This window comes from Oryzias latipes, chromosome 24 (assembly GCF_053564925.1).
Source record: "Oryzias latipes strain Hd-rR chromosome 24, Olatipes_Hd-rR_3.1".
NCBI classification, from domain to species: domain Eukaryota; kingdom Metazoa; phylum Chordata; class Actinopteri; order Beloniformes; family Adrianichthyidae; genus Oryzias; species Oryzias latipes.
In genome coordinates, this window is record NC_136260.1 from 6857593 (window position 1) to 6882323 (window position 24731).

General features: G+C 43.9%; 1 pseudogene across 1 annotated transcript; it reads left to right on the forward strand.

Moving 5' to 3' along the window:
* Positions 1–8536: 8536 nt before the first annotated feature.
* LOC144990060 (uncharacterized) lies at positions 8537–11711 on the forward strand (annotated as a pseudogene). Its single transcript, XR_013653993.1, has one exon. The product of XR_013653993.1 is annotated as an uncharacterized LOC144990060 (transcript).
* Positions 11712–24731: the final 13020 nt, after the last annotated feature.

The following is a 24731-nucleotide window of genomic DNA, read 5'->3' on the forward strand; positions in this document are numbered from 1 at the left end:
GGACACTGAACCAAATGGCTGTAAGTGATCCTGCATTTCTTATTTAGAGAATATGAATGGATGCTTCCATGGACTTAATTTGCCTCTTCCACTTTCTCTGCCTCTTTGACTCCACCTCAGTTGTTTTCCAAAAAAAAGTTATTCTAAGCAGGCAAATTGTATTCAGGCAGCTCTTTGTCAAAAAATAGACATTTGTTGTTAATGTAAACTACTAAGGTTTTCCTCCCACAGTTTGGTCAAAACTTGTTTTTTAATGATAAGCCGTAAGGACTTAGTGCTGGTTATTCCTCCCGGGGGAGGATAGCCAGCCCTGGACCATGTCGCACTGTGCCGTGGAGGAGAAACGCATTTCTTCATGTTGAAGCACAGAAGATTGCATTTACATGGAATTAATGACCTTTTGTCTTTACAAGACTTCTTAAAATAATAAAACAAATGTTGTTATGTATTTTCCGAGTGCTGGGAGCTAACGTAGCTCACTGGCGACTATTGATAATGTCATAGAGTGGAAGTAACTTCTGAATTTGAAGACACTATTTTTCCATATCACTCCGCTTGGAGGGCTAAATGTAGATGTAGTGAGAAGCCGGATGTTTACGGGGAAGAAGTCTGATTCAGCCTTAGTGTCATGTAATTCTGGCTGCGCACAAACCGCAATTGTTATTTGTCTCCATGATCAAGCAGTCCCAACTGCCCTTAGAGGTGGATATGAGCTGTCTGTGGGCAAAAAATGGGCAAACCTCAACTCTTTAGTTAAAAAGCATTCGCGTGTGAAAGACAGGTCTGCCCTATAGATGTATTCACCAGGATTCTGTTATACTAGTGGCTTTTTAACCAAACTTACACACCAATTTTATTGAGAAGAAAGACTGGTCCAAAAGAAAATCTATTCAAAAAATGAATTGATAATCAATTATACGGTAAAAATAAGGATAGTTATTTTACATTTCCATCATTTACCCAGGCAACTAAAAAGCTTAGGTTTAATGAGGTCGCAGACGCGTCATCCGATCTTTTTGGACAACACAATAACTACCTGGAGCGCCGGCAGCTGTGCCCCGCTATGCTTTGTTCAAAGCTCGGTGAAAGGAGGGCTGCTCTTGACTACCGATCCAGCGCTCTCAGGGAGCCGTGTAGATCTTGAATAAGCTTAATATCCTCTGAATGAGAAGTAAATGCTTTCCTTAAGTGCCTGTCAGCAGCGTGAGCGGAGCTGCAGCTGTGTTGCTCCTCACTCACAGCTTTTCCAAGCAGCTTTGGTTTCATTCTGAGGTTATCGAATGAGCTCGAAATACGTGAATCCCTGTCTGCTTCATCCCTCCTCCTTACCTACAGTGTATTGATGGACAGTTTTTTTTTCTCGCTCATCTTAGTGTCAGATTTTCTCCTTTGATGTAACATTCGTCTTTCCAGCAGATCTGGTATAATTGTTACAGCTTAAATTAATAACTTAGTCAAATCAGTGCTTGTATCCCCCACCTTTTCACCTTTCTTCCTTTTACTCTCTTCCACCCTCCCCTCACATTCTTCCCCTCTCCCTCCCCACACACACTAAATGTAACAAATAAATAAAAAATAATACGACAAAAAGGGGTTTATACAAATCTACACTCTAGTTTCTTGAAGCTATATAACCTCTTTTTGTGATAGTAAAACCTGTCCAACACAAAAAGCCTTCAGCTCTAATCTGTTTGCTCAGCTGTTGGACAGAACAAGTTAAAAAAAAAAAAAAAAAAAAAAAAAGAAATACGTGAATCTGTGACCTCTTTCCACTGCATTTAGTCTACAATATCCTCAGAAGTTTGAAAATAGAAAATTACATTTCAGGATGTTCTTGTTTGCTTCATCTCTAAAAATTAAAGACTCAAATTTTCCAAATTTTTCATGAACTTACACAACTTCAGCCATCCTGGGTCACGTCAGCCCAAAAATAGATATCAATCCTGATTATTTCAGAGGCATTGAGGCGGAAAGTCTTGGCTCTGAAGTGATTTTGCGCGGTGACTGGTAAAGGTCAACCGATAACAAGTCCAAAACAACTTTATTCTCTGAGGAAATCATATAGCTCTGCCTATGAAACCAGCAAATGGACTTTGAGTCATTTCAGCTTCACCTAAGTGCTTTCCTGCTTTTCAACAATTATTGGTAAAAAAAACAAAAAAATAGATCTCTGCAGTTGCCTGTAACAAATTAAAACTGATATGTATGGATAAACTGTTTTTCTCCTCAACAAGCACATTAACTACTCAGAAAAATCAATTAAAACAGGTCTAACTGGTGCATGAACGCAGGAGGAAACCAGAGAAGCAGCGTGTCAAAGCCCTTCCCCGTCAGAAACAACATCACCCTCATAAGCAGTCAGTCTCTCTGAGGACTGAGGGGACGTAGGGCCCATTTTGGTTTTATGTATGTCTCATTCAAAGCCTTTTTTATACTAAGGGTGTATTCAGACTGGAAAAATCCTTTGTTTCTGGATCAAGTCCACTTAATTTGTTCCATATCGAGTCCTGAACCTTGCGTTTGGGCTGTATTTGTCATGAATCTCGGAGAGTGGCGAACCCAGGCGCTGGAACCCAGAAATACAAAAGGTAAGTGGCAGGTAAGAAATGATTTATTTCTTTCCAGGAACTTTTGAATTTTGTGGTGGCGGAGGTCTGAACAGGACAGAGGCTTGTGGCTGGAGCGTTTGGCTGTGGCGTGGCTGGAGCGCTTGGCTGTGGCGTGGCTGGAGCGCTTGGCTGTGGCGTGGCTGGAGCGCTTGGCTGTGGCGTGGCTGGAGGTGTTAAGCGCGGTCAGCATAAGCCAGGAGATCTTCTACTTCTCAGAGAGCTTGATGGATGATCCAACTGGCGTCACTCATGGGATGATTCTCCATAAGGGGTAACGAACTGGCGTTGAATGATTGAGTTGAGTCTCCTTAAGAGCAGAGGAGGTTGATGAGCTGAGTGACGACAGCTGGTGGAAATCAGGAGCAGAGTGGAGAGGAGCTGGAGGGGGGATCTGACAGATGCCTCATGACAGTACCCCCCCCTCAACGACCGCCTCCAGGCGGTCCAGGACGCCGATCCGGGTGGGCACGATAAAAATCCTCAACGAGGGTACGGTCCAGGATAAGGGAACGGGAGACCCAGGAGCGTTCCTCCGGACCGTAACCCTCCCAATCCACCAGGAACTGGTGGCCACGACCTCGGCGTCGGACGTCCAAAACACCGCTGGCCGTGTAGGCGGGAGCCCCGTCGATGACCCGGGCGGGCGGAGGGGAAGCGGAAGGCGGGCAAAGCGCGCTGTCCAAAACAGGCTTGATCTGTGACACGTGGAATGATGGATGAACCTTGAGGGCCGCAGGAAGCTGAAGACGGACACAGGAGGGATTAATGACTTTTTCAATAGTGTAGGGTCCAATGTAACGGGGGGCGAGCTTGCGTGACGTGGCCTGGATAGGGATGTTCCGCGAGGACAACCAAACCCTCTGACCTGGCTGATAGGTGGGTCCCACCACCCTGCGACGGTTGGCAGAACGGCAGTTGCTCTCCCTGGTGCGCAGGAGAGCAGCCCTGGTTTGATGCCAAATGGTCTGGCACCTGCGCAGATGGTCCTGAACCGAGGGTACTGCCAAGTCCAGTTCTTGTGAGGGGAACAGTGGTGGTGGGTACCCGAGGGCGGCCTCAAACGGAGACTGACCTGTAGCAGAAGAGGGATGCGTATTGTGTGCATACTCGACCCACACCAGATACTTGGACCAGTCAGTGGAATTCCTATCCGCCAGGCAACGGAGAGAGTCTCCAGCTCTTGGTTGACCCGCTCCGCTTGACCATTTGACTGAGGGTGGTACCCAGAGGTGAGGCTGACCGTGGCACCCAAGGCTGAACAGAAGGTCTTCCAAACTTGTGACACAAATTGGGGCCCACGGTCTGATACTATGTCAGCTGGGATGCCGTGGTGACGAAAAACATTGTGGACCAGGACATCGGCGGTCTCAGAGGCAGTGGGTAACCGTGGTAGAGGGATGAAATGAACAAACTTGGAGAATCTGTCAATAACGATGAGTATGACGGAGTTACCCTGGGAGAGAGGCAGACCGGTAACGAAGTCCACAGCAATATGGGACCAAGGGCGGCTGGGAGTTGACAGAGGATGGAGCAGTCCAGAAGGCGGAGAATTGGATGATTTGGAGCGAGCGCAGGTGGGACAGGCGGCTACATACTCCTTGACATCCTTGCCCATGGCCGGCCAGAAGAAGCGTCTGCGGAGAAGACTGAGGGTTCTGGCTATGCCACCGTGACAGGCGATGCGTGAGGCGTGTGCCCAGGTTATGGCTTCAGATCTTAGAGAAAGAGGGACATACAGGGTACCATTGGGAGGATCAGGGTGGTTGGGTTCCTCACCTTGGGCCTGCATCACCTTGGTCTCGATGTCCCAAGTGAGATTACCAATAATGCAGGAGTCCGGGATGATGTTGGTCGAGTTGGTGTCTAGATTGTCCGAAGCGCAGTATTTCCGGGATAGAGCGTCAGGTTTGGCGTTGCGACTGCCTGGCCTGTAGGTTATGGAAAAATTGAAACGGTCGAAGAATAGACACCAGCGTGCTTGGCGTGAGTTGAGCCTTTTTGCGGAACGAAGGTATGCAAGATTTTTGTGGTCTGTCCAGACGATGAAGGGTTGAACCGCTCCCTCCAGCCAGTGACGCCACTCTTCTATAGCCAATTTAATTGCAAGAAGTTCTCGATTCCCCACATCGTAATTCCGCTCGGCAGATGAGAGTTTTTTTGAAAAGAATGCACAAGGCTTGAGCTTGCCAGACTTCTCTTCTCGTTGAGAGAGAACGGCCCCAACACCAGTGTCGGAAGCATCAACCTCGACCACAAATTGTCTCATAGGATCAGGTTGGATAAGAATGGGAGCTGTCACGAAGAGCCTTTTGAGGGTGTTGAAGGCTTTTTGGGCTGTGGTGTTCCATTGGTAGGACCTAGTGGTGGATGTAAGCTGGGTGAGTGGCGCAGCGATAGCACTATAGTTCCTAATAAAACGACGGTAAAAGTTAGCGAAACCAAGAAACTGTTGCAACTTTTTACGGGAAGTAGGAGGTTCCCACTGAGAGACGGCCTCGATCTTGGCAGGATCGGGACGTATGCAACCAGCCTCAAAAATATAACCGAGAAAAGGGATAATAGAAGTGTGAAATTGACACTTCTCGGCTTTGACAAACAGCTGATTCTCGGACAAACGTTGAAGCACCTGACGAACCTGATTTTGATGTTGAATGGGATCTCTGGAATAAATGAGAATATCGTCGAGGTACACAAATACGAAACGGTTGATGAAGTCTCTAAGGACGTCGTTGACCAGACGCTGAAAAACAGCGGGAGCGTTAGTAAGACCAAATGGCATGACCAAGTATTCATAGTGACCGAGGGGAGTTTTGAATGCGGTCTTCCATTCATCTCCTTCCTTGACCCGAACAAGATGGTAAGCATTACGTAGGTCAAGTTTGGAGAATATGCGAGCTTCCTGAATGGAGTCAAAAACGGATGTAATGAGCGGAAGAGAGTATTTGTCTTTAATTGTTATTTGGTTGAGTTCGCGGTAGTCAATGCAGGGTCTCAGGGTTTTGTCTCTCTTTTGGACAAAGAAAAAACCGGCGCCAGCCGGAGAAGACGAGGGGCGAATGTGTCCCGAAGAAAGTGCTTCATGGATGTAACTCTCCATAGCTGCTTTCTCGGGACCGGAGAGGTTGAATAACCTTCCCTTAGGAAGAGAAGCTCCATCCAATAGGTTGATGGAACAATCATACGGCCTGTGGGGAGGCAGCGAGCTGGCTTTAGATTTACTAAAGACAGAGCGTAAATCATGGTAGCATTCAGGGACGTTAGAAAGGTCGATAATTTCAGGAGTGTTGGAGGTGAATAATTTAACGGACGGAACGGCTGACTGTAAACAGTTAGCAAGGCAAAATTCACTCCAATTAGTGAGGCGATGCCGAACCCAGTCAAACTGCGGGTTGTGGCGCTGTAACCAGGAAAACCCCAACACTATTGGATTCTGCGGAGAGTGGGTGACAAAAAACCGGGTGAATTCTCGGTGATTGCCGGAAGAAATTAGCAGAACAGGTTCAGTACAATGCGTGATAATGGACAGATGTTGACCCCCTAACCCAGCAGTTTTAACCGGGGCTTGGAGTTTTTCGGTGGGTAGAGACAGACTGGAGATAATGCTATGGTCAATGAAGCTCTGTTCGGCTCCAGAGTCGATTAGGGCTTGTAGTTCAATGATTTTGGATGCATGGCAAAGCTTGACAGGAATGAAGAGAAAGTTTTTTGAAGTGGAGTCACCCGCCCGCGGCCTGTCTTCTAGCGGGGAAGTTTTGGAGTTTGGACGTAAATTGCATTGATTTACTAGGTGACCTGATTCTCCACAGTAAAAGCACGCACCTTCAACCTGACGTCTCTGCCGTTCATCCGCAGAGAGTTTGGATTGCCCGATCTGCATGGGTTCGTCCGGACGACTGTAAGAGAGCTCAGGTGATGAGATAGAAAAATGATGCTGTGCCGTACCTTGAGATGTCTTAACAGGGTTTTTGCAAGGCTGAGAAGTCCTTTCCTGTTGTCGCTCCCTAAGACGGGTGTCTGAACGGAGAGCTGCGGTGACGAGCTCCTCAAACGTGCGAGTCTCTGGTTGGGTACATAGGTGGTCCTTAATAGTTTCGCTCAGGGATTGGTAAAATACCCCTCGCAACGCAGGATCCAACCATCCTGCTTCCACTGCTAAGATCCTAAAGTCAATGATATGGTCACTGACAGACCGGTTACGTTGCTTGAGGGCCAAGAGTTTACGAGTGGCTTCCTCCTGTCTCCTCGGCTGATCAAAAACCAGCTGGAATTCATTGATGAAGTGTTCGAAGGTCAGATGGGAAATCGGGTTGACCGCCAAGAACGCCTGGGCCCATTGTAATGCTTTGTTACGGAGAGAGTTGATTATTAGTGTTATCTTGCTATGATCAGAGTGGTAATACCTTGGAGCTTGTTGGAACAGAAGTCGGCACTGAAGCAGAAAACCGCCACATGCCTCGACTTTGCCAAAGAACGGCTCTGGTTGTAGACGGAAATTTTCAGGAGTCGAGGCGGAAGCGGATGTGGAGACGTTGCTAGAAGCAGGAAGCGTAGCTGTAGTTACAGGGGTAGCCATTTGCCCTGTAACAGCCATTAATGTTTGTGTTAAGCTGTCGAGGTGTCGAAAAAGTTCCTGTTGGACGGACGCTATTTGAGACAGGGCGGCGGCTTGACGATCCAGGGCGATGCCTTGTTGATTTACCGCAGAGCGTAGTCCGTCTGGGTCAGCTGGGTCCGGAGTATGGCCAGTTCGTTCTGTCATGAATCTCGGAGAGTGGCGAACCCAGGCGCTGGAACCCAGAAATACAAAAGGTAAGTGGCGGGTAAGAAATGATTTATTTCTTTCCAGGAACTTTTGAATTTTGTGGTGGCGGAGGTCTGAACAGGACAGAGGCTTGTGGCGTGGCTGGAGCGTTTGGCTGTGGCGTGGCTGGAGCGCTTGGCTGTGGCGTGGCTGGAGCGCTTGGCTGTGGCGTGGCTGGAGCGCTTGGCTGTGGCGTGGCTGGAGGTGTTAAGCGCGGTCAGCATAAGCCAGGAGATCTTCTACTTCTCAGAGAGCTTGATGGATGATCCAACTGGCGTCACTCATGGGATGATTCTCCATAAGGGGTAACGAACTGGCGTTGAATGATTGAGTTGAGTCTCCTTAAGAGCAGAGGAGGTTGATGAGCTGAGTGACGACAGCTGGTGGAAATCAGGAGCAGAGTGGAGAGGAGCTGGAGGGGGGATCTGACAGATGCCTCATGACAGTATTCAGACCGGTATCAAGCGGACCATTTTGTAACGGACCAAAGCTTGTAAAAAAAAAACCTGTGACTAAAGATCTCTACAGTCATTAGCCAGGAACTACGACGGCGGGTCAAAACAATAAGAGAAAGACGAATGTGATGCACATTATAATCCTAATCGGGACAGTTAACTTATTACAACTTAATATTTCGATAAACCATTGTCACACCATTTTTTCTTGCTCGCGAGGAATGAAGCCCATTGAGATGACTATTTGGGTAATATATAAATAAAATTGAATTGAATTGAACTGAATTGAATTGAAAACCTGGTAGCTAGGAAAGAAACTTGTTCCAAATAGCAAAGTTCCTCGGCTAATACCGCATTTTTCTGACCATGAGCCCCACATCACATTACACAACACATAAGCAACCAAACTCAGACTGACAATGTGGTGTGATTGCACTGCCTGAAATGCCGAGAGGCAGCAGGTGATTGGTCGGTGGGGTTGATGGGAAGTTTTCGTAGTGAATTGTGTTGCTCTTCATGTTTTCTTTAATCTGCAATAATCAGCCTTTGGAGAGAGAGAAACACAACAGATAAGACAAAATATATTGACAATGACTCTGGTATTTCATGACAGATACTAAACAATACTCTCACCTTTTCACTTCTTTATGTTGGAACACAGTAATCTAGCCACAGGGGTTGCAAGCCAGTTACTTCTGTGCCGGTCCCAAGCCCGGATAAATAGAGAGGGTTGCGTCAGGAAGGGCATCCGGCGTAAAAATTGCCAAAATAACCATGCGAATCATCCACAACACTTTAGACATACCGGATCGGTCGAGGCCCGGGTTAACAACGACCGCCACCGATGCTGTTAACCTACAGGGTGTCGGTGGAAATTTGACTACTGTTGGTCGAAGAAAGAGGGGAGGCAGAAGGGTCCGTGGCCAGAGAGAGAAGGGAAAAGGCAGGAACATAGGTTTGAGAATAGGGACTCTTAACGTTGGCACAATGACAGGGAAAGGCAGAGAGCTGGCAGACATGATGGAGAGAAGGAAGGTAGATGTACTGTGTGTGCAGGAGACAAGGTGGAAGGGCAGCAAGGCACGTAGTATTGGAGGAGGATACAAACTGTTCTATCATGGTGTTGATAGGAAGATAAATGGGGTAGGAGTGATTTTGAAGGGGGAGTTTGTAAACAGTGTTCTAGAGGTGAAAAGAGTCTGGGACAGGATGATGAGCCTAAAGTTAGAAATTGAAGGGGTGATGGTGAATGTAGTCAGTGGGTATGCGCCACAGGTTGGCTGTGAGTTAGAAGTGAAGGAGAGATTCTGGAGTGAGTTGGATGAGGTCATACGGAGTATCCCAAGAGGAGAGAGAGTTGTTATTGGAGCAGACTTTAATGGGCATGTTGGTGAGAGCAACAGAGGTGATGAGGAGGTGATGGACAGGTTTGGTGTGAAGGAAAGGAATCTGGAGGGACAGATGGTGGTGGACTTTGCAAAGAGGATGGAAATGGCGGTAGTCAACACTTACTTCCAGAAGAGAGAGGAAAATAGAGTGACATACAGAAGTGGAGGTAGGAGTACTCAGGTGGACTACATCCTATGTAGACGAGGTCATTTGAGAGAGGTTAATGACTGCAAAGTGGTGGTAGGAGAGAGAGTAGCCAGACAGCACCGCATGGTGGTGTGTAAGATGACTCTGGAGGTCAGGAAGAAGAAGAGAGGGAAAACAGAAAAGAAGACCAAGTGGTGGAAGCTACAGAATGAAGAAACTTGTGAGGAATTTAGGCAGAAGTTGAGACAGGTGCTGGGTTGTCAGGATGAGCTTCCAGATGACTGGGAAACTACAGCAGAGATTATAAGGGAAACAGGTAGGAAGGTGCTAGGTGTGACATCTGGAAAGAGGAAAGACGGTAAAGAGACTTGGTGGTGGAATGAGGAAGTACAGGAATGCGTCCAGAGGAAGAGGTTGGCTAAAAGGAAGTGGGACGTAGAAAGGACTGAGGAAGGTAGACAGGAGTACAAGGAAGCGCAGCGTAGAGTGAAGAGAGAGGTGGCAAAGGCCAAACAGAAAGCTTACGATGAGCTATATGACAGGCTAGACACAAAGGAAGGAGAGAAGGACTTGTACAGGCTAGCCAGACAGAGAGACAGAGATGGGAAGGACGCGCAACAGATAAGGGTGATTAAGGACAGAGATGGAAAGGTGCTAACAACCCAGGAGACTGTACATAAAAGGTGGAAGGAGTATTTTGAGGAGATGATGAACGAGGAAAATGACAGGGAAAAAAGGGAGGAAGATGTGGTTGTTGTGGAGCAGGAAGTAGCAGAGATTGGAAAGGATGAGGTTAGGAAGGCTCTGAAAAGGATGAAGAGCGGAAAGGCCGTGGTCCTGATGACCTACCTGTGGAGGTATGGAAGTGCTTAGGAGAGACAGCAGTGGAATTTCTAAAGAGTTTGTTCAATAGGATTCTAGAGAGTGAGAAGATGCCTGAGGAATGGAGGAGAAGCGTTCGGGTCCCGATCTTTAAGAACAAGGGTGACACGCAGAACTGCAGCAACTATAGAGGAATAAAGTTGATGAGCCACACAATGAAGCTGTGGGAAAGAGTAGTGGAAGCCAGGCTTAGGAAGAAGGTGGAGATTTGTGAGCAGCAGTATGGTTTCATGCCCCGTAAGAGCACCACTGATGCCATTTTTGCTTTGAGAATGTTGATGGAAAAGTACAGAGATGGTCAGAAGGAGCTGCATTGTGTGTTCGTAGATTTAGAGAAGGCGTATGACAGGGTGCCGAGGGAGGAACTGTGGTACTGTATGAGGTCGTCTGGAGTGGCAGAGAAGTATGTCAGAGTAGTTCAGGACATGTATGAGAGAAGTATGACGGTGGTGAGATGTGCTGTAGGTCAGACAGAGGAGTTCAAGGTGGAGGTGGGACTACACCAAGGATCAGCTTTGAGTCCCTTTTTGTTTGCTATGCTGATGGACAGGCTGACAGACGAGGTAAGACAGGAATCTCCCTGGACAATGATGTTTGCGGATGACATCGTAATTTGCAGTGAGAGTAGAGAGCAGGTGGAGGAACAGCTAGAGAGGTGGAGGTTTGCTCTGGAAAGAAGAGGCATGAAGGTCAGTCGTAGTAAGACAGAATACATGTGTCTGAACGAAAGGGATCAAGGTAGAAGCGTTAGGTTACAAGGGGCTGAGGTGGAGAAGGTGCAGGAGTTTAAGTACTTGGGGTCAACAGTTCAGTGTGATGGAGAGTGTGGAAAAGAGGTGAAGAGGCGAGTGCAGGCAGGTTGGAGCGGTTGGAGGAAAGTGTCAGGAGTGTTGTGTGACAGAAGAGTGTCAGCAAGACTCAAAGGAAAGGTGTACAAGACAGTGGTGAGACCAGCTCTGCTCTATGGGTTAGAGACGGTAGCAGTGAGACAGAGACAAGAGGCTGAGATGGAGGTAGCGGAGATGAAGATGTTGAGGTTCTCCTTAGGAGTGACCAGGTTAGACAGGATAAGGAACGAGTACATCAGAGGGACGGCTCATGTTGCCTGTGTTAGCGACAAAGTCAGAGAAGCCAGACTGAGATGGTTTGGACATGTTCAGAGGAGGGATAGTGGATATATTGGTAGAAGGATGTTGGAGATGGAGGTTCCTGGCAGGAGGGCAAGAGGACGGCCAAAGAGGAGATATATGGATGTCTTAACAGAGGACATGAAGTTGGCTAATGTTAGGGTAGAAGATGTCCATGATAGAGTGAAGTGGAAAACGATGATTCGCTGTGGCGACCCCTGATGGGAAAAGCCGAAAGAGAAAGAAGAATGTTGGAACACAGTACGTACCACTCCACCAGACTCCTGAATACGGTATCTGTAATCCCATCAGTGCGGCTTTGTTGTTTAACAAAGTCTTGCTAAAAATTTGGACGCAAAATTTTGTTCCACAGAGAACCGATTCCAGGTCAGTAAGAGCAACCAGAGTTTACACAAATTGAACCACAAGACGCACTGTTGATTTTTTGGGATTCGTTTGTGTCTTATTATTGAATACAATTGGTTCTTGAATATTGTTGCTGTGCTTTGCCGATTTGGAAAAAAATCAATTGCAGTTTTTTTGGTTTATTTTTATCTTAAACATGGATCTTTCACAATCTGTAGAGTCACCAGTAAATAATAATTTGAATATTATAAATCTACCTGACCAACAACCAAAATAGTTAAATATGGATCTTAGCTGTTGTTGTGGATACAAATGCCTACTAGCCTACTGATGAAGTCGGAGAAAGAGCTCTTGAAGCTGTTGAAATTCTTTTAATTTGGTGGACTTTAAAGGTAAAAATCGATCCTAAAGTGTAGGAAGACATGCTGATTGAGACCACAAGAAGTGCTAATTCAAGTGCTAAGCAGTCTGTTGGTGCTGGTATGACAAGTTGATAAAAACTAAAAGACTCTTTTTTTGGGGGGGGGGGGGGGGGGGTTATGGTGTAGTTTGCTGTTTGTGTTGTTTACAGAATGTAGACAAACAAATAAATAAAAAAGAGAATAGACAGAAGGTTATACAGCTTATTAGATACCTATGCTTGTCCAATGTCCAAGCTGATCAGTTTAACCCTTGTGCTATCCTAGGCACTTTAACATTGGGAGTTGGGTCATCTAGACCAGTTTTTTTCAACCTTTTCTGAGCCACGGCACACTTTAAGGTTAAAAAAATCCCGCGGCACACCAGCATCCAAAAATGAAAAAAAAAAAGGAGAAACTCATAGTCTGTATTGATCTACAGCCCCTCCACAATCTCACATGCATTTTTGTGATAATTATTGCAGAAAAAGCTGGAAGCTGCAGCTGTTTTTCTAAAAGATGCAATAAAAGTTAAGTTAGAAGATTTTAAAAAAGTTTGAAGTGTGTTCGTTGTTTTCAAGACGTTTAACAACAGAACTCCTTTTACGCTGTCACTCTCACAGCCCAATGCATCATGGGAGATGTAGTGCATAAAAACGGCCGGCGGAGATCGCTTTTCGGAGCTTCATGGTTTTGTTCACTTGTTCCACGGTCTGATACTGGATTCTGTGGAAAGCTACACCGCTAAAGACGAGCTTTAGCTGCTATTTTTGTTAGAACTGAGCGACTTTACGAGCTAAATCGGGACAAGGAAGTGAAGACTTTAACCACTTCTGATTGGGCAGACTGATGACATGTGATTAAGCCTTCATGAATGATTGGTGGAGACAGGTAAAGGGGCGGGACTTTTCCTAAATACAGCCGGAGCTGCAGCTGAATCGCGCTGCCGTCATTCTTATCAAAATGTCTTTAATAAAATAAAATAAATGCAAATAAAAAGTATTTTACGATCTTTTATATTCCTAACTCCTCAGTGTTTTATCGGGGCCTGTTTGGATGAACACAGAGCTGAAATCCTGGAGATGGGAAATGTTTTTAGATCAGTTAATGAGGGCAATTTCACACGGCACACTTGACCATCTCCCACGGCACACTAGTGTGCCGCGGCACACTGGTTGAAAAACACTGATCTAGACCCACTAGACAGTGCGCTGAACCTTTTTTCTTCAATGATTTGTGATCTTCACTGGTGTCCATGGATTACATGAAATCTTTCCACCTTTATCCACCTTTGTCATGGTAGGGAGAACACCTCAATGTAAGGGTGGGGTCATCTAAGATAGCACAAGGGTTAACAAATCAAATAGACACAATCAAAAATAAAAAACAGTTCTTTACAAATGGATACAAGTAAATCAAGTCCTTCTACATCTGTGTTTTGTAACCATTTATACATTTATGTTTTAGACTTTTTGCATGGCTTTGCTCACACAGGTATGCTGTCAATAATCCAATCTGTAACAAATTTCACAACTGGACTTTGCATTTCCAAGGAGAAAACGTTAGAAATCTCTGAAACTTGTTCTGTCACATCATTGTGATTTAACACACCTAAAAACTACACACTAACATTCAAAGCCTTGTTTTAATACCACATCAACAAGTCTACTAAAGTTTGCTCTTTTAACCTCTGTGACCTCCCCCAGCTCTACCAAAAATGGGATTCTAGTAGAGAGGTTGACCCTCTGATCGTAAGGTCACAGGTTGGACTGCTGCTCAGTCTCCCCATGGGTGGAAGTGTCCTTGGGCAAGATACTGAATCCCAGATTGCCACTTTGTGCCAGGAAAAGTCCTGTGTTGAAAAAGATTGGTTTGATGTGAACGCATATGCATGAGAATTGTGATCATAAAGTGCTTTGGGCTTAAATAGTCCTAAATAATTATAATCAATTCATATTGATTTCTGTGGCCAGTAGGTGGCAGTAGAACATCCACAATTATTGAAAAAAAAACTCTGTAGAAAACAAACACCAGAGGGCGATAAAGTTCGTAGCTTCCAATAGGGTAATTTAAATCACAGTTTAAGCGCTCACAGTTAAAACCAACAATTGACTGTTTGTTAATAAAATGCACACATCTGATTTGACAAACCTTAACAAAGTTTTGGTCGAGTTACTTAAAAAAATCACTGGCGCCCATTTTTTTTTTGTTTAGGAAACAAAACAGCAAAAAAACAATAATAATAAACCTAAACAAAACGAGTCAATTGTTATTATGCTATAATCTATAATAGTAACATAGCTGTAATCTGTTTATTTAGGCTAAAATGTCCTAGTAGGGTTTTAATGAGTATTGACGTAATCAGATTACATCTAAACATGTTCAGTTTAATATTCTGAACATGCAACAACTGCAAGTTTTCTTCGTTGTGCCTGTTTGCACATATTCCAAAAAACTAGAAAAATGCAACAGCAACGAAATCCCACTGCCATCTAGTGTTAGGTAGTGGTATTACACAACGTTTGAACAAGTGCATCGTTGTCATCTTCAATAGAACACCGGTACATTTTGAAGATTCAATAGAAACTCCATCTGCGGTCCGATAGAAACATGTAAACAAACTTCCGAGGAGGACAACAGTCAATTGAATGAGATGCTGCTGTTTGTGGCAGCACTTGCTGACTCAGCTCATGCTTTGGCTTTACTGCTTGTTTATTGGCCAAGCTTGTGCTGAGTTTGCATCTTGCAGCCAAACGAAAAGTATTGTAACACAATATGTATGAGCAGTAAACATTATTGTGTGGTTGCTGTTGCAAATATAAAGCCTTATTCACAAAAGAAAGACTGTGTGCTTGTTTTTGACAGGGATCTTACAACAGAAGGAACTCTGGTCAGATGACCATTAAAACAAAAAAACACCTGCAGGCAACTTTGTCGTTAAAATGACCCCAACAGTGTTTTTCATTTTTTTTTATTAATTATCTTATTTTGGAAAAAATTTACCTTGGGTATACATTTGTGGTTTAAATTAAAATATTAAACGTTTAAATGACAAACAGTCATGAGAATTCTGTATTTCCTACAGTTTTCAAGATATTATTAGATTGTAAGTTTGATTAAAAACCCAAAACCCAAAACTCATATTTTAAGTGTTGCCAGTAGGTGTGGGCAATACTGGGAATTTGGGTAATGATAAGATACCAAGTAATTATAAGTAATTACGCACTGTTTACACAGACAGACTGTTGCCAGATTCGACCGTTTTCAGCTCAAATCAGACGAGTTTTTGCTGAAATTTGGCAGTTTTTCGCCCGATATGACAGACAGATAAGCTATGTCCAAATTCACACCCTGACCCCTATATAGTGCAGCATATAGTGCGTTCGCCATTTTTTAGTGCTGACCGAATCAACAATTCCCAAATTGAGTGCCCTAGAAATTTCTCTGTGAATAACCAGTGTGCACCAATGCTCACTAGTCCGGCAAATAGAGACCACAATGCATTGATTTGGAACTATTTTTGCCATAAAAAATGTATTTAAATTTATTTTTTTAATAAATTTTTCATGGTTTGGGCTTCTTTGCCTTTTTTTTTTTGCTTCTATTTGTGTTCTGTCATGTTTTAAGTTCTGTTTCCTGTTTTATTTTGAAGGTTTCCATTACCGTAATTTCCAGGCTATGAAGCGCAACTGATTACAAGCCGCAACCACCCAATTTATGGAGAATAAGCCAGTGTTTTACATACACAAGTCACTTGTTATAATGACTCAGTCAGTATGTCATTGATTACCCTGCCCCTAACGCTGTGCGACTATGAGTAGTCTCAGAGAGGGAGGAGTGAGCAGTATTTAGCCCATTAATTTGAACATGCCCACATTAGCCAAACAGCATGTGAGTCACTTCCGCTCACAACCTCCTCAGTCATCGTGAGGAACTTTACACCCACGATTCCCCACTTCCCATGAGTCTTAGGGGCTTAAAGCAGGGCTAACCCCAGGTCGCCACACTGTGCTGTAGATTGAGGATGTGTATGTGCTGAAACCACAAGCGCATGTTTATGAAGGAGCAGGGAGCTGCAGCGGAAGGAGGGGAGAGCTGCTCTCGTGCTCTCCTCTCCTCCTTCCTGTGACACGGCAGTAAGATGGCAGCAATATGGTAGTAACAGGGCTGGTTAAAAAAACATACCAGTAAAAGTCACTGAGAGCAGCAGTGACTTAAAAGCAGAGATTAATAAGCAAGTTTAAACCTGTAACACCAGAGATGCCCTCTGTTTGATTCCAACCTAAAACAGGTCTGTTTGGTTTGGTCTGAGCATGGCTACAAGATTTAGGCATGTGTTTCTAGGAATTTGTGACCATTCTCCCAAAAGTGTATTGGTGAGGTCACACACTGATGTTGGTGGAGAAGGCCTGCCTCTCAGTCTCCACTCTAATTCATCCCAAAGGGGTTCTATCGGCTGCAGGTCAGGACTCTGTGCAGGCCAGAAGTTCATCCACACCAGACTCTCTCATCCATGTCTTCATGGACCTTGCTTCATGTTGGAAGAGGAGCGGACCCATTCCAAACTGTTCCCAAAAGGTAACCTCACACCATAATTCCTCCTCCACCAACTTTCACACCCGGACAATGCAGTCCCAAATGTACCGTTCTCCCGGCAACCTCCAAACCCAGACTGGTCCTTCAGATTTCCAGATGGAAAAGTGTGATTCATCACTCCAGAGAAGGCGTCTCCAGTGCTCTAGAGTCCAGTGGCGGCGGGCTTTCCACTACTACATTGACGCTTTGCATTGCACTTGGTGATGTGTGGGTTGGATGCAGCTGTTAGGCCATGGAAACCCATTCCATGAAGCTCTCTGCGTTCTGTACTTGAGCTAATCTGAAGGTCACATGATGTTTGGAGCTCTGTAGCAAGTGACTGTGCAGAAAGTCTTTGACCTCTTTACACTATGTGCTTCAGCATCCGCTGACCTTTCTGTCAGTTTACATGGTCTACCACTTCATGGCTGAGTTGCTGTTGTTCCCAAACTCCTCTATTTTGTTCTTGTAGAGCTGACAGTTGACTGAGGAATATTTAGGATGAGGAAATTTCACCACTGGATTTGTTGCACGAGTTGCATCCTGTGACAGTTCCACGATGGAATTCACTGAGCTCCTGAGAGCGGCCCATTCTTTCATGAATGTTTGTGAAAACTGTCTGCATGATTGACTGCTCGATCAACCCAAGGGATTAAAACACCTGATTCTGATCATTTGGATGCATGGGTGAATATTTTTGGCTATATAGTGCATGTCTGACAAAACAACACAGGTTTTTCGAATTTGGATGAAAATAGCCAAGTCCTAATTAAAGGTTTACTGGGATCGCTTTTACCATAGATTAGAAAACGGTTGGTCATGTCCGTTTGGTTCCTCAGACTTTCCGTTTCCTTCTTTAGGGCTCATTCAAACCCAGGACTGGATCAGCAAATCGTGGTCTGCCTTAAGCCGAAGGGCTCTTTGCACTTGCAAGTGAATCCTGATGCAGTTCACTACAGTGTAAACACAGTTACACAATCCAGAGAACCAAAATGGTAATAAGCAATATGTATCATTTGGTTTAGTGAGCAGGTAAATTTGACTTTTGGTTTTTCTTTATGCTTGTACTTCCTCCTGATCAGAATTTGTTCTGGGTAAAACTTCCTCCATATGAGTCACTGCTGTAACTGTATGTGCCAGAGAAAAAAAACAAAATAAACTTATATTCTTTTAAAGTAAATTATTTTGATCAAAAATATATTTTAAATCTTTGCCCTGGCCTACCAGACAACTTTATTACATGTTTAAGGATTTCTATCAATACCTGTAAAATAAAAATCCTAATCATGATTGATGTAGGTTTTGATTGATAGGTTTGCAAACTTTGAATGTGTAATGAGTCAGAGAATCACTAAAAAGAAGAAATCAATGATTAGCTCATTTGCAAACAGTTGTTGGGTCTCAACAATGAAACTGAACCAAAAGACATAAGACGGATCCAGAGATGGTACAGTCCAGACCAGCATGGATTCTGTGTTGAGCAGAACAACCACCAGAAGTCAAAGAGAATGATGGTCGGCCGTAAGTCAAAAAGGCAGTTGACAACAATATAACCGTCTCAGCTCGTGCCTCTGACACATTTTATAACCCGTGATATTTCACTTCTGCTGAGACCCCGAGGGCCAAACGCAATAAAACGAGGAGCAAGGCTCAGAGGGGGGTATTTCTGAGGTTACTTCATTTTGTTAATTTATAGCATTAGATTGACATGTTTTACTTTTCTTTTAACCCTTTAACAGCGGAGCTTTAGCTTCAGTGTTGACTTCTGTAATTCTTCAAGCGTTTACTCAATTAATGCAATCCAATGGATTCTGAAGCAGACATGAGCAGCTTTGCACTTATATGTACCACTTTACAGCAGTGAAGTGTTTACACGATCAACGTAAATGATGAACAGTTATAGCAGATCAAAGAGCATTTGTTGTTTAGGTGTTGCCATCTTTGGTGTTAAAGTCCCACTCCAACTATATTTTGATTATAAAAGTGTTCCCAGTTTTTTTGTAATTTTTTGGCTAGTTCTTAGCCAAAAAAAAAACCTGTCGTTATCTAGGACAGTTTCTGCAGAACGGCAGGAGTTTAGAAGATATTTGCCTCTGGATTGTGGGCGGGACTGTTGGCACGTGTAAGCCTGTGCTGATATCCTATCAACCCTTTGTTTACGCTCTCTCCCGCTAACTTACATCCTTTCACAAACCCTAACCTAACATTAGCTGTCATGATTTGACGTAAGTTCAGAGTGACCCAAACGCTGGAACCCGGAAAAAGACTCGGACAAGAGGTAAGTTTAGATGGTTTAATGTAGAGGAAGAAGAGTATGGCTTCTTTCCAGGAGGAGGCACGGCAGCTGGCTGGAGGAGTATTGCTGCAGAAATCCAAGGGCGAAAACACAGGATACCAGAGGACTGCGACCAGGTGAGTATCTGAGGAGGTTTTTCCTGAGACAGGGCGAGAAGCACAATAAGTAAAGCGAAACATGGCAACATTCAGGAACATGAGTTGACCAGACTATGCACCATAGGAGGAACAACGAACTGGCGTCGAATGATGATCCAGGTGCTCCTTAAGAAGGCGGCGGAGATGATGAGGTAAGTGAAGGCAGCTGGTCGCATCCAGTACAGAGAAGGAGGGGGAGAGTAGCTGACAGGCAACATGACATTAGCGGTGCTAAAAAAATGTAGCAATATTGTAGCTATCCAGCTGTACAGTTTAGATCCAGATTCCAGCTCAGACGAGGAAAACAAAGACACACACGGATCTATTTGTCTGGCAGTGGATGATCAGAATGGAGCAGAGCAGGGAGCTTGTGGCCCGCTATAGTAACTTCTATGTCATCCTTACAATCTTTTTCTAACTGCATTTGTTCTTCTGGTCCTGATTCCAAGAATTGAAAAAAGACATTCTAAGAAACCCAGTACTAAATCAAAAACACTTTAAAAGGGGGGGGGTTATCTGAGTGGATTATTCAAGGGTTGAGATGACATAATCTGTCCCTATGCCCCCCAGCTAAAAGTCGAAAGCAAACACAGAAGAGAGAAATCGATTGATGACCAGGCCAACATAAATGGCGCCCTTCATGATGCCTAAAAAAATGAGACGCACCCAAGTAAACAGAAGAAAAAAATAAGATCCAATATACAGTCTAGCAGAATTGTCAGGAGCCGTCAAAACCTGAGCAAAGTTGGCCTCCACTTTCCAAACTTGAAACCAATAAAAGTCAGATGTTCCCTAAAAAGTAGAGATGTAAAGGATACAGATATGTATATACAACAAAAACTAGTACTGAGAGTACCAGCAGTATCGATGGAAGACATCAGAGACAAACAAGATTATGTTGATAAAAAGATATAAAATTGATCAGGAAGTAAATAATCGATTTGTGACAAACTTTGTCAGTTTCTCTTTCAGTTGTGTGTCTACTGTCTTTGCCTTTTCATGTACTTGTAAGCAAATACACGTCCAATCACAGGCTTGCTTTTCCCAAGTCAGGTCAGTTAACCACAAATAACAAAGCAGTGTGAAAGACCCAAAATGTCCAGTTTGAATGTTTGAAGCGTTGTGTCTTTTAGACATTTTGGTTTTGTTGATACCAGAAGGTAAAAAAAGGTTTCTCAGTTAAAATTAAATTTGAATTAAATGTAACATGAATAATACCTATCTAGATTTTATCCATGTAAAAAAGTGACCATATTGTATCACCACAAAGTCAGTGGAATTTTTCATGCATTGATTTGGACCGTGTATTAAGATGCAAAGTGAATTGTGTGAAGGGGAAAGATACACAACCCTATACCAAAAAGACCTCATATATATATACTGTGTGTCTATAGTTAAAACAAATAAGTGAAAGGACATGATGTTACTTCTTTCATCCCAGGGCAAAAAAGTACAGAAGGATGAACAAGTATGCAGGAGATTTTTACAAATACTGAGGTTCTACACTTAAAACAGGAATGAGTTATTTTTCACTGGAGGTTTTACAAACTCAGCAGAAAGCATAGGCGGGTGGCTCCCTGCAGACATTCTGACTGCTGGGGGGATGTTTCCGGTCAGATAAGTGTGCAGGAACCAACAAACGTCATTTTCGCACTGACACAGAGCGATAACTCTTCCCTCCCTCTCCATCTCCCTGTCCTCTTTGCAACTGACGACGCAAAGAGGGAAGGTTATAGAACCTGAACGACTCATTTGTGCTTCCAGAACCGCCTCCAGCTTTTGTGAGAACTGTTCAAAGTGAATGTCCGCCTCAAAAATCAGGACTTAACAGAGTCCACGAGAAAAAAATAGACTAAATAACTATTAAGTTTTCACTCAGTTCTTTTCTAAGGCCACTGCAACATATGTTACTAGGGATGGAAGAGTACAATGTATTCACGGTTCCATTTGTACCTCAATACTTGGTTCACAAGAATAAAAATACTTTTCAATTTCTCAAATGAAAGTTTTATAAATGCTGGCTTCAGGGCCCAGGAAGCCAGCATTCAGGGGACACGGCCACCACTGCTGAGGGCCAGTCCCCCCACCAGGGATGGGTAGTGGACAGGAGATAAGAGGTCCCACCTCCTTAAACAATATGTGTGTGTTGGAGTTTATACTGTTGAGGGGTAAAGGGTGTGTGTACTAAAGGGGGCAGTTAAAATTGGCAGGTAGGGCACTGAGAGGACATCTCCTCATTGCTTGCAGAGATGTCCACCCACCCCTCCCACCAAGTGTCATACATGCGTGTTCATGGACCCATACATTATTAATGTGAGGGAATGCTTTCTTTTCTTTTCATGTCCAGGGCTCATTACCTAAAGATGTTACGTTAGGAGTTGGAAGACAATAAATCAAGATCACGAGGAGTTTCAATTTCAAATCAAAGGTGACTTTTTTTTTAATTCAAGATGGCGACCTCTTCCTGAGGTCATAGATCAAGGAAACTGTGGTTGTGGTAGTAGACTTAAGCTGGTGGTGTGTGTGAAATTCTGTGAAGAACACTCAAACAATCGTTTCCCCCTTATTTGGAAAATGTAAAAAATCTGCAAATTTCGCACTATTTTTTATCGCCATCCCATAATAAGTTCACAATTTCCCTTGAACATCCCGGACACGTGTTTTGGATTCTTTAGTGGATGATGACATATTTTTTTAGGTCGTAAAGAGATTTGGCCCCCGCTCATTTTGTGATGGTTTATGCTTCTGTGATGTCATCAATTTTTGGATGGGGGGGGTTGTTCACTATCTGAGTGAGTTTTGAGCATGTGGTGGAGGTGACGTAACATTTTTGTCAAAGGCGCAGTAAAAAAGAAGAATTGTGAAAACAATATAGTCCATGCAGTTCAGGACTGCTGCGGGACAGAAAAATATACATCTATATATACATTTATATAAATATATATTGTTCATTATGGGGTTTTGAACCATTGAGGATGTACAGTACCTTATGGTTCAGTTTTATATCAAGCATTGTTACATTTTTATAAGCTACTACTGAGAAAAGTGTTGTTTCTCAGCTGTCAGATGTGTTTCCTCTCTGTGTTAACCCTGACCGTGTGGCGTGTGCTTGAGTTTACTGGATTTGGGACCACCTGGAAGCGGCACCTTGGCGTCCTGCAGAGACACTAAAGCAAATCGACTGTGTCAACTCTCTGGTTAAGACGTGTTGAGTGTCATGTGCAATCTGCCCTTTAATCCCAACGCGGCATCCATCACTTCTGCGAGTGCTGTTAACTAAATGCATCCCGAGCAGCCGGGTGTGAAGAGCTCTCCCTCATATCTGCGCAGCTCCTGTCGCCGGGGTGATGGATGAGGCGGGCCTCGAGGCCGAGCAGCTGGACTACAAATAATGCACAAAGGTGGCGCCGGATGCATCAGGAAGTAGATGCTCGGAGATGCGCTCCGATAAATAACCTGCGAGATAAGGTTATTTATTACCGAGATGAGCCCTCTCTGTGAAAGAGTGTGCTCACACGGAAAAGACAGAAATTGGAATTCTGAATGTGCTGCTCTGTTGAGGTGGGGGGAAAAAATGATGGACAATGAGGAAAACAACACTAAGGTCACGCTCTGTGCACAATGTGATTGTACCGACACTGAACATTCAAGGACTTTTGTGCCTGAGAGGGAACTTTTTAATTAATAACAGACTTGGTCAGTGTGCGCTTCTGCAAGCCTGCGGCATACAAACGCTTTAAATGGACTGTTTTACCAGGCTGGAGGTGATCTTCTTCTCAGCTAATGTGATGTAAGTTAGTGCAGGACTGAGGCAAAAATGAATAAAACGGTTCCTGTTCAGTGTTCAGGGGCTGATTTGTGACACCCAATTTTTTAAACAAAACCCGTCCTATTTTTCCTCTTTTGGTGCGACCACTGTTTGCTTGTGTTCTGATCATATTTATTTCTTCCCTCCTCCATGTCAGCATTAATGAGTCAAAAACAGTAATTAGTTGTTTTATTAAAAGTTCCACTCCAACTATATTTATATCTAATATAAAAGTGTTCCCATTGGTCTTTAAATTACGAATATGCCATTTTTAGCCAAAATCAAACCACCTGAGTCGTTTTCTAGGACATAGTTTCTGCAGAGCAGCAGTAGTTCTTTAGAAATTCACCCCTGACTTGTGGGCGGGACTGTTGGAGTAAACATGCTCTCATTTGCCATCATCCCTTTGTTTACACCCTCTGCCGCTAGCTTACAGCCCCTAACAAATCCCATGCGTACAATTCTGATCCAGATTCCAGCTCAGACAGGGAAAACAAAACGTTCATGGATCTGTTTGTCTGCAAGGGGATGCATCGGAATGGAGCGGAGCAGGGAGACTTACGTAACAAATATGAGCTTTTTCATGTTTGTTAAGCTTTTGTCTGCCCTGATCTGTGACGATTTAAATGAAGAAATACGCTGAAACACGGTTTTAATCTTGAAATCGTACACATGTGTATTCCCTCATGAGAAAAATTCCACAAAAACAAGTTAAAAAAATCAAAAACACAATTTTCATTGGACTTGGAACTTAAAGACCAACTCCAAAGAAAATGGTGCTTTTCTGCGTTTTTGAATAAAGGACTCATTTGAAAATGGACGCTATCTTGTAAAGAATTGAACAATTGTCACTAGTTTACTTGTAAAAAAGTTTTTTGCAGTATTGCTTATACTACACGTTTTTTTTATATAAAAGAAATGTTAATGCTATCCAGAAAAAGTGCCTCCATATTGAATTTTTCAAATAATAAGATGTGTATTTTACCACAAAAGTGAAACATTAAGTGTATTACTTGTTTACCCCTCTTGTTCTTGGAAGAATCAGCAATTTGGATGGAGTGAGATGTGTTTGTCAGGAATCATTACAGCATTAAAGCCCTTTCTGATTGTCATTACAGAGATTGGAAAAAGCTTTTGCGGTGCGTGTCCCCCCTTTCAGCCACTTCCCCGCCGCCTTAAACTGTGTCTTAGTGTCTCAATGTATGAGGAGTTAATGGGAACTGATGCATTGTTGCGGTGTGCATGTGTGTCTGCTAATCGTCTTATAATTGAAAGGGATGGTGGGGCGTAAGCTGAGATGATGAATCACTGGCTGCCGAGCTGTGAGCGCAGCAGTCAGCCAGCAGATGCTGCAGGTGCCGAGTTGTCGAGTGTTTGGCTTCCTGCTGATCTGACACACTTTAGAACACGGGCGTGGAACGACAGCCGCTGCAAAGGCAACGCACACACACAGCGGGGACAAGAAAGGGCATTAATCACTTGACAGTCACCCGTCTGTCAGGACACAGACTCGTACTGAACACTGTGTGAGGAGATCCTCCTGCTTCCAGCTGAATCTTTTCATGACTCTGGCAGTTGTACCCATTAGGTTAAAGTTCCATTTAAGCCTTAATCACAACTGCCCTTATGGATGGATACAGGCTGTCTATGGGGAAAAAAATGGGCAAATCTGTACGGCACAGGCAGGAAGTATCAAGTTTGTTGATCACTTGTTATAAAAAGTGCCCTAGTGCCCTCTGTT